This window comes from Aquarana catesbeiana, linkage group LG03, assembly GCF_042186555.1.
Source record: "Aquarana catesbeiana isolate 2022-GZ linkage group LG03, ASM4218655v1, whole genome shotgun sequence".
NCBI classification, from domain to species: Eukaryota; Metazoa; Chordata; class Amphibia; order Anura; family Ranidae; genus Aquarana; species Aquarana catesbeiana.
In genome coordinates, this window is record NC_133326.1 from 676,545,648 (window position 1) to 676,560,406 (window position 14,759).

Below are 14,759 nucleotides of genomic sequence, written 5' to 3' on the forward strand. Positions count from 1 at the left end.
GCTCTCCAAATATTTTGAAAAATTGCAGAGCTTCAATGTACAAAAAATGGTGAAACCCCTACATACAAATATATTAAGATAGATGCAAATCATCCAGTGTATTAGAACATAGCAGTGATGGTGTCACCCTCTCTGCAAAAGGTAAGAAATATTGCAGAGCTGCAATGTGCAAATAGTGGTGCAACACTCTATATATAATCATAATAAAATGTACAATTGGCGTACATTTTTTCATTTTACTATGATTATATATAGGGTGTTGCACCACTATTTGCACATTGCAGCTCTGCAATATTTCTTACCTTTTGCAGAGAGGGTGACACCATCACCACTATGTTCTCATACACTGGTTGATTTGCATCTCTGTTACAGTATTATTATTGTATGTAGGGAAAAAAAAAAGCGGGGATGAGGAAGTGGGACTTTAAATGAAGCACATGTGAACCATGTGAATACTTGCCTCTAACATAGGGGTATGTATGTGTGTATATACATGAATTGTATTGGAGAATTTATATGTACTATAATTACCATTATGTACCTTGTTATCGACATATTACATTTTTTATATACAGGCATCCCCGAGTTACGAACGGGCTAGGAACGGTAAGTTTGTTCTTAAGTCGAATATGTTGGTAAGTCGGAACAGCATGGGCAGAACGGCAGATATGTCGTTTTCCGATGTTCTGTCGAATGTGCCGCCGTCGAAAAAGGTCCGTCGAATGTGCCGCCGTCCCGTTCGTAAGTAGGAGTCGTTCGCAAGTCGGATGTTTGTAAATCAGGGACTTCCTGTATATATTAAAATCTTTTATTAGTATCTATGTGTTTCATTTAAAGTCCCACTTCCCCATCCCCACTTTTTTATTAGATAGGGATGGAGGCACTGGACCTTACCAGGTCATCGCCTCATTCAAAGTCCCAAATTGTTTCTCTTTTATAAATTGTATTTAGGGGGTTTCTGTCAGAAACCATGAATCAGACTGAGACAGAAGTACAGTTAAATCACACTTGTTTAATAATAAAAATAAGTTAAACAGAGTAAACGTAGTCAAAACATAGCCAGAGTTCAGGAACCAGAACGGATAGTCAGACAAGCCAAAACGTCAGGGAGCCAGAGATGAGCGTAGTAGAACAGCAAGCAGGATCTGGAGCCAGAAGGAATGTCAGCCAAGCAAGTCTTTAAGAGGAACACAGGAAAGCGTCTCTAGAGATGTGACCAAGGCGAAGGCAGAGATCATCTGGGCTCGACGGCTTAAGTAGGCAGGACTGACGAGCAGGATATCATCAACAGATGAGTCACTGTGGAGAGATAGGAGCTGGCAATTAACCGACTGCTGAGCAGCCAGCTTTGAGAAGGAAGGGCTGAGCCCAGCCCTGACAGTTTCTTCATTATTTTCTACATTGAAGCTCTGCAATCTCTCAAAATATTTTTGCTGAGGGGGTGACACCATCACTACTATATTGTAAAACTTATAAGTCCATTTGTACAATTTTATAGATGAAGTGTAGGGCAGCACTGCTTTTTTTTCTTATTGCTTTTGAGATTTTTTTTGTTGCATGGTAGTTGTTTTACTTAATTTGTTATGTCCTCTGTATACTGGTAACCACTGGCCCTGTATGCTGGTAGTCAGTGAGCCCCTGTATGCTGGTGGTCAGTGTGTCCCTGTATGCATGTGTTACATGCAGGAGGATGCTATGTGCATTGTTTAGTGTTCAGGAGGATGCTACATGCAGGGTGCAGGGTTCAGGAGGATGCTATGTGCAGGGTGCAGGGTTCAGGAGGCTGCTACATGCAGGGTTCAGGAGGATCCTATGTGCAGGGTGCAGTTTTCAGAAGGATGCTACATGCAGGGTGCAGGGTTCAGGAGGATGCTGCATGCAGGGTGCAGGGTTCAGGAGGATGCTACATGCTGGGTGCAGAGTTCAGGAGTATGCTATGTGCAGGGTTCAGGAGGATGCTACATGCAGAATGCAGGTTCAGAAGGATGCTTTGTGCAGGGTGCAGGGTTCAGGAGGATACTACATGCAGGGTGTAGGGTTCAGGAGGATGCTACGTGCAGGGTTCAGGAGGGTGTTACATACAGAGTACAGGATTCAGAAGGATGCTATGTACAGAGTGCAGGGCTCAGGAGGATGCTGTGTACAGAGTGCAGGGCTCAGGAGGATGCTATGTACAGAGTGCAGGGCTCAGGAAGATGCTATGTACATGGTGCAGAGTTCATAAGTGTGTTACATGAAGTGCACAGTTGCAAATTGGCTAATTCTCTAGAATACATTGCATGACATGAGGAGGGAGAGATAGTACAGAGGGAAAGTTCACGCTATTTCTATTGAGATTTGTGTCTCTTGCACACAGGTGGCTGATCCCATTCTGTGTAATTGCAGTTGAATTTCCTCCATCCACGCAGTCCAGGTGCAGTGTACAGCCTGTCATTGACATGAATGATTGTATGCTGTTGTATTTATGTTTATGATGGCACCACTGTATAAAGGAATACAGCAGTATACAATCATTCATGTCAATGATAGGCTGTACACTGCACCTGGGCTGCGTGGGTGGAGGAAATCCAACTGTAATTACACTGAATGGGCTCAACTACCTGTCCGCAGGAGACCTGGCTTGTTTCTAAAGAGTGGGAAACAGCTTTAGAATAACACCAGAGAACAAAACTCCTTTTTTTCAATCTATTTATCATGTATTGTGACACCAGCAATGTTTATGTGGTTGGATGGATGGACAGACAGAACACACAGAGATCCAACATTCTTTTCTCCTTGTCAGAGTCTCTGTAAGAGCCTTGTGCTGGCAGAAAGCAATGCAGGATGTGTGTGCTCTGTCTGCTCAATTGAGGAGCTTTACCAAAAGCCTTGCTGGTGTCAGAATACAGCCTGGATGGTCTTGTTCTCTGGAGCTATTAACTTCCACCATGCCACACTGCAGAAACCAGCATATGCTCTTCATGCTGATAGAAGCTGTTCCTCTCTCTCTTTAGATCAAGTGTAGGGAAAACTCACTCACTGCAGCCAGGAGCTGGGGAATCTCTCTGTTCTATGGCTGGGCTGAGCTGTGCTCTCTCCTCTCCCTCCAGTCTAGCTGCCCGACATATCCTCTCCTCTGTGCATCTCAAAACTCTAATGCCCCGTACACACGGTCGGACTTTGTTCGGACATTCCGACAACAAAATCCTAGGATTTTTTCAGACGGATGTTGGCTCAAACTTGTCTTGCATACACACGGTCACACAAAGTTGTCGGAAAATCCGACCGTTCTAAACGCGGTGACGTAAAACACGTACGTCGGGACTATAAACGGGGCAGTGGCCAATAGCTTTCATCTCTTTATTTATTCTGAGCATGCGTGGCACTTTGTCCATCGGATTTGTGTACACACGATCGGAATTTCCGACAACGGATTTTGTTGTCGGAAAATTTTATAGCAAGCTCTCAAACTTTGTGTGTCGGAAAATCCGATGGAAAATGTGTGATGGAGCCTACACACGGTCGGAATTTCCGACAACAAGGTCCTATCACACATTTTCTGTCGGAAAATCCGACCGTGTGTACGGGGCATAAGAAGGTGGGCTGAGAAGGCAGTAAAATAGCACTTTACTATTGGCTGAGAAGGCAGCAAAGAGGCTGTATAACAATCCATCTCTGAAATCTGTCTGCCGGGTCTAGCTAAAGATAATCGGCTTATGTGACAGGAGCCACTATATCCCTCCACAGGAAAAATAGAGTCCCCAGCTTCCTGGCATCAGTACAGGATTTATAGATAGAATAACATTTTTAAAAACACTGTCACACATACAAGAACTGGTGTGTACATTTTGGGGGTGCTGTGCGGGGGTGCTTAAAGAATTTGTGAGGGTGCTTGAGCTCTCCCAGTCTCCTATCTGACACTGCCTCTGAACCTGGGGAAAAAAACGGGGACAGACTTGGTCCTGGGACAGTGTCCTCAGTCCGGCAACTGCCCCAAGAAACCGGGGACATCTGGCCACCTAATTGTACAGAAATTGAACAATCACATTGCATAGTGTATGGCAATTTTTTTTACAAGTACATAGGACTGAGTGGATAGAGATATTTAGCTGTTCCGTTCACATCTCCACATGGAAGGAACTCACATTCCCACACGCATTTGTTGGGGCATTTGAGCATTTCTGATTGTGGTAGATCAATGACAAGTGCCCAAAAAAAGCTACAGAACTTTTTATGAGCAGAGCCCTGCTCTTTTTAGTGCGTTTGAAGCACATTTGCTGCATGGCAAACGCATGCCTGCTACCCAAGCTTAGGGCACCATTGACATTTAATGACAGCACAAGCATGATGCGCATTTGCAGCACGTTTCTGAAGCACACAGCAAAAACATACGTACAGATGAGAATGGAGCCTCATTGTTCTTGTGTAAACACACAAATTTCACTTTTAGGCCCCATTAATACCTAGCACAGTGGGAATGCACATTTTTTCCTATGACACGTATAGAGCAGCCAGTTGATTTGAATGCACTGCCCTACACGTGGCAAAGAAGTTCACGAGACATTTTGGCATGTTGCAATTTGCTAATTTTTTACTGCGCATTTGTCACTTTCTTTACGTGGCAAAATGTGTCTTTACTTCTGCATTTGGGGTGTTATTGACAGTTAATGGCACGAAAAGCACAATTAGTTCATTTTAGGTGTATAAAGGTGGCAATATACTATACATTCTGAGAATGGTGATCTCTGATTGCTTTTAAAATGCATGAACCTGAAGAGGTGGGTGGGAGCGATTTCCTGGAGGAAAGGGGGCAGATGCAGGGTGTGTGGTAATGAGGTCAGCTGGTCAGCTACTTCCTTCTACTGGTTCTTCTGTCCTACATACCAAATGCAGGAGGTGAAGGTAATGCCTGATCTCTGACAAATAGAAAGCTTTTTCTTTTCTGCAAAACAGCTACATTAATGGTATATTGGTACATAGGAGAGATGGAATTTAGGGAAAAAAAAGGTGAACTTAGACTTTATTTCACAATACATTATCTACTACCTTAAGATCAGTGGTAGCTCATAGCATTTTTCCAAAATCTTTTTGTAATTCACTAACAAACGCTACTAAAATAGCGATTCCCCACTGACAGCAGAATGTAAACAAAAGAAGAGCCGGCATAATTTTTTTTAAAAAACAGCATGGGATATCTCCCAATCCATACCAGGCCCTTCAAATCTGGTATACAATGTTTTGAAAAAGTATTTGTCCCCTTTCTGATTTTTTTTTTTGCATACTTGTCACACTTAAATGACTCAGATCATCAAAAAATGTTATTATTACACAAAGATAACTGAGTAAATACAAAATGCAGTTTTAAAATGATGGTTTCATTTATTAAGGCAAAAAAGCTGTCCAAACCTTTCTGGGTTTATGTGAAAAAGTAATTGCCCCCTAAACCTAATAACTGGTTGTGCCACCCTTGGCGGGAACAACTGCAATCAAGCGTTTGCGATAACGGGCATTGAGTCTTTCACATCGCTGTGGCCCACTCTTCTTTGCAGAATTGTTTTAATTCAGCCACATTGGAGGGTTTTCCAGCATGAACGGCCTTTGTAAGGTCATGATACAGCATTTTAATTGGACTTAAGTCCAGGCTTTGACTAGGCCACTCCAAAACTGAAATTTTGCTTTGTTTGACCCATTTGAAGGTGGACTTGCTGTTGTCTTTCGAATCATTGTCCTGCTTCATAACCCAAGTGCTCTTGAGCTTGAGGTCATGAACTGATGGCCAGACATTCTCCTTTAGGATTTTCTGGTAGAGCTCAGAATTCATGGTTCCATCAATTATGGTAAGTCGTCCAGGTCCTGAAGCTGCAAAGCAGCCCTAGACCATCGTGCTACCACAACCATGTCTAACCATTTGTATGATGCTCTTGTTATGAAATGCTGTATTAGTTTTATGCCAAATGTAACGGGACGCATGCCTTACCAAAAGTTAAAATTTTGTCTCATCAGTCCACAGAATATTTGCCTAAAAGTCTTGGGAATATTCAAGATGTTTTTTGGTAAATGTGAGATGAGCCTTTGTGTTCTTTTTGGTCAGCAGTGGCTTTGGCTTTGGCCTTGGAACTCTCTTATGGATGCCATTTTTGCCCAGACTATTTCTTATTGTTGAATCATGAACACTGATCTTACCTGAGGCAAGTGAGGCCTGTAGTTCTTTAGATGTTGTTCTGGGTTCTTTTTTGACCTCCTGGATGAGTCGTCGTCATGCTCTTGGAATCATTTTTGTAGGTCATCCACTCCTGGGAAGGTTCACCATTTTTCCAAGTTATCTCCATTTGTGAATAATGGCAGGGAATCCTGATGACAGTAGATGATTCATGGTTTAAGGACGTGCTGGTTCCGTAACAACCAGCTACGGTATTCATTGATTGTTAAGGAGGTGGTAGTTGCAGGCTAATTTTTTTTTCAGTAATTTTTTCAACTTTACATCTTCTAAACCTTCTGCCCTTCTTGTTTTAACTTTGGATAGTAAAACATTTTTTTTTTCTGCCAGTAAATACCTTATACAGCCCACTTCCTGTTTCTTGTGTGGTCATTAGCCTAGACTTATGACATCATGCGCAGCTCTCTCTCTCACTCTTGTGAGAGTTTGCCAGGAAGGGAGGGGGGATGAGTCATAGAAGGGCCAATGAGAGCTGCAGGGCTGCAGAGCTGGAGGTGTGCTTCTGTGTTTCTGTGTAAATCCAGGAAGTGAACAGGCAGGTGGAGGGAGATTTCTACAGCATATTTGGCAAGTACAGAATCACAGTATATATAAAATATTATGCAAAGTGGTTGGAGGGAAGCTTCACAATGGCAAAGATGTATTTATTACAAATTACGCGAGCAGACTGTAGTTCCTCTTTAACAACCAACTGACATTTCATATATTCCCTAATTATTGCAAACCTTGTCCACTACTTATTTACTGCATACATTTATTTATTTACTTTAGTGAATTGACTTTAATCACTTCCCATCCGGGCCAATTCTGACACTTCACTCCGATATGTAAAAATCAACTTTTTTTTGCTAGAAAATTACTTAGAACCCACCACATATTATATATATATATACAGTGGGGACGGAAAGTATTCAGACCCCCTTAAATTTTTCACTCTTTGTTATATTGCAGCCATTTGCTAAAATCATTTAAGTTCATTTTTTTCTTCATTAATGTACACACAGCACCCCATATTGACAGAAAAACACAGAATTGTTGACATTTTTGCAGATTTATTAAAAAAGAAAACTGAAATATCACATGGTCCTAAGTATTCAGACCCTTTGCTCATTATTTAGTAGAAGCTCCCTTTTGATCTAATACAGCCATGAGTCTTTTTGGGAAAGATGCAACAAGTTTTCCACACCTGGATTTTGGGATCCTCTGCCATTCCTCCTTGCAGATCCTCTCCAGTTCTGTCAGGTTGGATGGTAAACATTGGTGGACGGCCATTTTTAGGTCTCTCCAGAGATGCTCAATTGGGTTTAAGTCAGGGCTCTGGCTGGGCCATTCAAGAACAGTGATTTTAGCAAATGGCTGCAATATAACAAAGAGTGAAAAATTTAAGGGGATCTGAATACTTTTCGACCCCACTGTGTGTATATATATATATATATATATATATATATATATATATATATATATATAAATATTTTAGCAGAGGCCCTAGAGAATAAAATGGCAGTCATTGCAATTTTTTTATGTCACACGGTATGTGCGCATTGGTTTTTCAAACTTAACTGGGTTCTGGGTCTCTTCAGTCTCCTGTCCTGATTGGCTGGCATGGGAAGCTGGAAGCCAATGGCGAGTGTTGATTTGCTGGTATCGCAGGGTGGGAAGGTTCAGGGCACAGTGCTCTGCGCCCCGAGAACAATATGAAACAGGCCAATTGGGGCCTCGGGCTCTGGTCATGTGCTTGTGAGAGGGTGACAGACCTGGTAGAGACCTGCTGGTCCAGCGCCATGCACAGTGCACGGCCACACGTGACTAGAGGAGAGCAGATCGGCTGCTCTCCTGACAGGGGGGTCTGTGCTGATTGTTTATCAGCACAGCCCCCCTCTTATGCCCGCCCAGGACCACCAGGGATGCCACCAGACCATCAGGGACAGCTACCACACTGGACCACCAGGTATGCCACACTAGACCACCAGGGAAATGGCAATCAGTGCCCAGGCAGCTGCCAATCAGTGCCCAGGCAGCTGCCAATCATTGCCACATCAAAATGCCTGCCAGTGCCACCAGTGATTCCTGTCAGTTAAATCCATCAGTGTTAGCTATCGGTGCCCATCAATGCCCATCAGTGCCACCTTTCAGTCCCCATCAGTGCCACCTATCAGTGCCCATCAATGCTCAGCAGTGCCGTCTATCAGTACCACCCATAAGTACCCATCAGTGCAGCCTTTCAATGCCCATCAGTGTCGTCTATCAGTGCCCATCAGTGCCCACCAGTGCCACCTATGATTGTCCATCAGTGCCGCCTATCAATGCCCATCGGTGCCGCATATCAGTGCTACCTATCAGTGCCCATCAGTGCCGCCTATCAGTGCCCATCATCAGTGCCCATCAGTGCCACCTCATCAGTGCCACCTCATCGGTGCCGCCTCATCGGTGCTGCCTTATCTGTCTTGGTGTAGGTACAGCTTGGCTCTCATGGCTCTCTCTGGTGGTGCAGGTACAGCATGGCTCTCTGGTGGTGCGGGTACAGCGTGGCTCTCAGTGGCGGTGCAGGTACAGCGTGGAGCTCCAATGGTGCAAGTACAGCGTGGAGCTCTCTGGTGGTGTGGATACAGCGTAGCTCTCTGGTGGTGCGGGTACAGCGTGGTGCTTTGGTGGTGTGGGTACAGCGTGCGATAGCAAGAAGAAGCAAGAAGAAGAGCAACCCAAAAGACTGTCCCCCCCCATAAAAACATCTTGCCAATCCTCTTCATTCTCTCTATCCTTCTTACCATTTTGAATAATGATGGCATTCACCCAGCCAGTTTAGACCTAGCATAGCCACCATTAATTTACTCTGGCAGTATAGTTCCTGCATTTGATAGAGTTTCAAGTTTCACTACTGCTCACTGCTGCAGTTCAAGTGGTATTGCTACTGTTTATGCTGGTTTGGATGTTAACTGTCGCCTTATGCCTAACCTTAATGCTGCATACACACGGTCGGAATTTCCGACAACAAATGTTCGATGTGAGCTTGTTGTCGGAAATTCTGACCGTGTGTAGGTTCCATCGGACTTTTTCTGTCGGAATTTCTGACAACAAACGTTTGAGAGCTGGATCTCAAATTTTCCGACAACAAAATTTGTTGTCGGAAATTCCGAGCGTGTGTAGACAATTCTGACGCATGCATTCCGACTACTCCACGTTCCTCCCCTTCCTGGGCCTTTTAAAACTTTAAACAGTACCATTTGAAAGTATTCAGGCAGGCCCTTGCACTACATGCTTTGATGAATTCATCCATAAATATGACCACAAAAGAGGCAGGTATAGTGTGTATGGGTTTGGCAAAGTCAGCATATAGAGGATTGTTATCGGTTGACTTAGCGGTTGGGGGGGGGGGGGAGGGTTCCAAATGAGTTTGGGACCACCCCAAAAAAGCCTCTTGCACTCTGCCAGAATTTAAGGACAAAAATAACATTTGTACACATTTTAGGGGGTGTTTAGGGTAAAGCACTACCATGGAGCTGACAAAATACATTGTTAAATGACTAGGCTAGCTGTGCATGGGCCCAGGATAGCATGCTGGGGAGGTTAGTGAAGGCAAATATGCATGAAGGACAAAAAAGGAACTTTAAAAACTTCCAGCATGCATGAGGACAAAGAGGACATTCACAGCATTTTACAATCATGGTAATTAGGGAATGATGAAATAAATAAAATACATTAGCAAACATTAAAGACATAGAATGTGATGTTAAAGGAGAAAACTTACCTTAATATAGTCCTTCTGCAGGACCTGTATAATGGCAGAACAGGTCTCTGGAATAATGATCCCCAGAGCCTGGGGGGAGATGCCTGTCAAGAACTTGATGTCCTGCAGACTTCTCCGTGTCGCCAAGTACCGCAACGTGGCAACTAGCCTTTGCTTGGGAGTGATGGCTTGCCGCTTGCAGGTGTCCAGCCTTGTAATATAGGGGGACAGCAAAGCCAACAGATGGTGAAAAATGGGGTCCGTGATCCTGAGATAATTCCTGAAATCATCAGGATTATTCTCCTGGATCTCACGCAACAAAGGCATGTGAGAGAATTGGTCACGCTGGAGTAACCAATTCTTCATCCAAGAACTCCTCCCCACCCTGTTCATGGACTGGACTTGGGTCAAAGTAAGAACCCCAACACCAAGCCCCCGCACAGCATGACCTCTACAATGGGTACGTACCCGCAACATGGCTTCAAAACGGTCGGCTGGTCAGAACGAACTAACAGAACACACTGAAAATTAGAAAGGCCCAGAGAAGAGCGAGCTGAAAATCAGAAACGAGCGGACAAAAACGTACTGAAATACAGAAGCGAACTATAATAGAACGCACTGAAAAACAGATACGAACTGACTACACGCACTGGTAAACAGATACAAACCCACAAACACAAACTGAAGAGCAGTAACGAACTGAAAAGCACGAATCTTAAAAGCGCGAATCGTCTCTTACCAAACTTCTACTAACACGAGATAAACACGAGAATAGCAGAAGGAGCCCAAAGGGTAGCGCACTTGGTATTGAACTTCCCTTTTATAGTGCCGTCGTACGTGTTGTACCGTACGTCAGCGCGTTCTTGGCGATTGGAATTTCCAACAACATTTGTGTGACCGTGTGTATGCAAGACAAGTTTGAGCCAACATCCGTCAGAAATAAATCCATGGTTTTGTTGTCGGAATGTCCGATCGTGTGTATGCGGCGTTACTGTTATCAACCTTTTTAGGCAATATATTAAGTTTATTTCTGCTAATTGGTTTTGTTCCTGTAACAGCACTGCTATTGGGTACCAAGTATCCCTTTCAGTAATTTACTGTGTTTGCACTCAAGCTGGTGTGTGAGAGGGGCTCAGCTTCTTGAAATAGCTGAGGCAAAAAACAAGGGACCCAACCTGTCCAACGGCTCCTACAAGGGTATCGCTACCCTCCTGTAAAAGTATGGTGGAAAAAGAAGTTTTTAGGCATCCAATTTTTTTGAAGCACCGATTAGAACCAGAGGCTCTAATAGGCTTTAAAATAGGGTGGGCTTGGGGTGCAGAGAATGCGCTCGGAGCCCACCCAGGTGTGTGAAAACAGCAAATGAATATTCATTATTCTCACACTGAATCCCCTCTCCACCAATCAGGAAGTGGGTCTGAGACCTGTTTCCTGATTTTCCAAAAGGAGAAGCGTTCTGATTGGCCACTGGGGTGGAGGGAGGGGACGGAAGCCTCCGAGCAGGGGAAGGAGAAGCTGCTCGTAATGCCCACTGCTGTGATGCCCCTGGAGGAGAGCAGGGGAAGCCGCCCATGATTGCCTATCATGGATGGGGTAAGTGCACCAACTGACCAACCTGACCAGGGGGGTGCGGCTGCGAGTGCACTGTTTGCCCCCCCAGAAAAAATTACCACAAGCCGCCACTGCTATGGACTAATACTAGAGTAGATATGCAGACCCTGCTCTAATTCATCCCAAAGGTGTTCTATTGGGGGCAGGCCAGTCAAGTTTCTCCACCCCAAACTCGCTCATCCATGTGTTTTTGGACCTTACTTTGTGCACTTGTCCAAATCATTTGGTGGAGGGGGGATTATGGTGTGGTGTTGTTTTCCAGGGGTTGGACTTGGCCCCTTAGTTCCAGTGAAGGGAACTCTTAAGGAGTCAGCATACCAAGACAACTTTGTGGGAACAGTTTAGGGATGGCCCCTTCCTGTTCCAACATGAATGTGCGCCCAGTGCACAAAGTAAGGTCCATAAAGACATGGATGAGCAAGTTGTGGGTAAGTTGGGGGTAGAGGAACTTGACTGGCCTGCACAGGGTCCTGACCTCAACCCGAAAGAACACCTTTGGGATGAATTAGAGTGGAGACTGCAAGTCAAGTCTTCTCATCCAACATCAGTGCCTAACTTCACAATTGTGTTTCTGGAGAAAAGGTCAAACATTCCCATAGACACACTCCTAAAACTTGTGGACATCCTTCCCAGAAGAGTTCATGCTGTTATAGTTGCAAAGGGTGGGCCAACTCAATATTGAACCCTACAGACTAAGACTGGGATCCCTTTAAAGTTCATGTGCGCCAGTGGCGGTGCGTCTATTAAGGGCGCACGGGTGCCCCCCCCTGTCACACCGCCCCCTATATGTAAAATGGATAGATTCATGCATAGCACACACTGCACCAGGAAGTAGGGGCTCGGGTCTAAAGAGCGGGTGAGATTGTTACAGACTACCGCATAGTTAGGGTCCGCCGCGACCGCAACACATCGTTTATACACTGCATGGATTTATCTTGCTGTGACAGTTTTTTCTGCTTGATGTGAATTTGAATAATGTGAGTGTAATGGTGGAAGAGTTTTTACATTTTTTTATTAAATTGTGAATACAATATCACACTATTGGAGCACTTTTTATTATTTACATGTGGAGACATTTTATACATGTAGAGAGATCCTGGATGCACACGGTTGGAGGTCCGAGCTTATTATTCACCCCTTGTGTGTGGGTTAAGGCGATTTCAGCCGAACACGAGAGTGTGAGGCAAAGGGAGCTGGTGAGTGCGTTTCTGTGGTGGAAGAATAGAGAAGCAGGACTTGTTTTGTATATCACGTCACAGAAAAGAATCTCTTATGCCCCGTACACACGGTCGGATTTTCCAATGGAAAATGTCCGATCGGAGCGTGTTGTCGGAAATTCCGACCGTGTGTGGGCTCCATCGGACATTTTCCATCGGATTTTCCGACACACAAAGTTGGAGAGCAGGAGATAAAATTTTCCGACAACAAAATCCGATCGCGTCAATTCCGACCGTGTGTGGCCTGTTCCGACGCACAAAGTGCCACGCATGCTCAGAAGAAATTCCAAGACGGGACAGCTCGTTCTGGTAAACGTAGCGTTCGGAATGGATACAGCACTTTCGCAACGCTGCAATGTTAAAAATGGTTTAATACAGCGCACTCTCTTCTTCTTTATAATGTGACAAGAATTAAGTAGTTTTGCTGCTCATATTCACACACACTTCTCACAAACTTATTTCGTTACTATTTATCGGGATTCCCTCAATATATTTTGATTTCTCACATCTGACAACAAATTTTTGTATATTTTTTATTTATTTTTTGGCTTTAATGTAGAATCTTTTTTTGTGTTTCTATTTTTTTTTTGCGATTTTGATTTGTACTCCAGAAAATGTTTGTGTGTGTTTTTTGTGACAAGTTCCCACAACACCATTGATATGTTGTTCTATTTAATCTGTAGGAGATTGTTTGGTGTTGTTGTCTCTTGTTAATTTCACATTTTATGTTAGAAATGTACCTGAATCCTCACCAACAAACTGTCGTTTTTGGATGAAAACACACACAGGAGAGTAGAATTTACCTAAAAAAATTTTATTAAGGGGTCACAACTATAAAAAAACAAAGAGGGAGGCAACGCTGGAGAAACTGCAGAAGTGGGCGAAGCCTTGGACCCCCAGGGCACACATCAACTATTTCAAAGCAAAATTGGTGGCCTGAGGAGTCCATATCTAAGGGAGTGCAGTCTGGTCCAGAAGTCCCAGAGATCCGGAAAGCAGCAGATGACATCTGTGTCCCCAGGCTGTGGTCATACGAGAGACTGCATCTTCTGTCAGACCAGACTGAACCCAGGGTCATCACTCTTTGGTCTTCTTTCCACCAGTGGCGGCCCGCCCATAGCGGGCGCCTGGGCGTCGCCCCCCCTCCAGGCAGTCAAAAAAAAAAAAAAAAGTTAAAAAAAAAAAAAAAAAAAAATTTTAATACTGGCCCTTTAAATATAAAAAAATGACAAAGACAAAGTCCTTAAGTGCACTGTGTTCGGACGCCGGATACAGTGCGACGCCGGACACAGTGCACTTATGGGAAGTGCCACGTCTGTGCAATCACGAGATTGCAGACGTGGCACTGCATTTGCGGACGTTTAGCCCGCCTTGGGGCGCTTCCCGAATCGCCAAGTAGCATCCGCCCGGCGCTTGTACTATGGCCGGGCGGTTTGATTGACATCTATGTTTGATGTCACTTCCTGTTTTCTCTGTCTCATTGCGCCCAAGAGACAGAGGAAACAGGAAGTATGAGGACTGCAGATTGACTCTCCGGACACTGGAATCTGGCTGGTGATCCCTCCATCCACACCAACAGCATGACAGAGGAGAGGACACAGAGAATGATGAGGATGGCCGGCCGGGGAAGGTAAGAAGTTTTTTTTCAGATGCTCTAATGACCTCCTTCCCTCCCTCACTCAAATTAAAGCCTCCATTCAGTGACTGATCACCTAGTGAGAATCCATCCCATCCCATAATGACAGCAACAAGTGCTTACAATCCGAGGTGTTGTCTCTGGCCAGGAGTGGGTGTCTGCAGCATGATGTCCTACACATGACTACACATATGTTTGGGCTGCTTTATGTGTATGTCATGTGTATGTCATGTGTATGTCATGTGGAGGACATGTTATGTGTATGTTATGTGTATGTGGAGGACATGTTATGTGTATGTGTATGTCATGTCATGTTATGTGTATGTTATGTGTATGTGGAGGACATGTTATGTGTATGTCATGTCATGTTATGTG